Source organism: Myotis lucifugus, unplaced genomic scaffold (assembly GCF_000147115.1).
Source record: "Myotis lucifugus unplaced genomic scaffold, Myoluc2.0 scaffold_27, whole genome shotgun sequence".
Taxonomy (NCBI): Eukaryota; Metazoa; Chordata; class Mammalia; order Chiroptera; family Vespertilionidae; genus Myotis; species Myotis lucifugus.
Window position 1 is genome coordinate 5,699,636 of NW_005871075.1, and position 881 is coordinate 5,700,516.

The window sequence follows — 881 nt, forward strand, 5'->3', positions numbered from 1 at the left end:
TTTTTTTACTCTCCCCTTGAGTTTTGACTGCCCTTTATTATTTGATTTGACCAACAATATGTTGGAACGGATATTTTGCCAGACCCAGGCCTAGACCTAAGAGGCCTGCCAGCTTATCCTTTTTCATGTTGGACAATGGCCACCATGTAAGGAAGCCCAACTACCTTGCTGGTGAGATACCTGTGGAGAGAAAGCTGCCTTGGAGAGTGAGAGTCTAAGCAGGGAGAGAGAAGGAGGGGTTCAGCCAGCTCCTGGCCATCGTAGCCTTTCTGTTGGAGATACCACACCTATGACTGAAGTCTTGTGGATCCTTCTCTCCTAGTTTACTGCCTCAACCAAACCACATAGAGCAGAGGCCAAATCGCAAAATCACAGGCAAATCAACAGCACTGGTTGTTTTAAGCTCTTTGTTTTGGGAGATCTGTTAGGCTGCAAGTGATAATGGATCCATCCATGTAAATGTCAGCCTCTTTGATGGCAAACTTTTTTATTAAATTTATTATAAAACAAATCTAATGTTTATTTTATTTAAGCAAATTAGGTGGTATTACTATTTCACAGGTAGCAAGAAAAAGTCATGATACAAGTGTGAGCAAAAAAACCAAGCGAAGAGTAAAAATTCTTCATTCACAGCTATGTTTGTCTGTTACTAAAACTGCCCTCATTAACATCGTTAGTGTTTATACACCCACAGTTGCCATAGAAATGTTTTCAAACAAAATCAACTTTAAGTAGTGTAACACTAAAACAAAGTTTCTTAGTTGACTCACTTCCCATTTACTGAAAACTACTATGTGTTTTAGGTTGTATATATACCTCAGTCATGGTCTTCATGAAAATATTACAGAAACTTAAAATACATTTAAGATCTGATATGAATT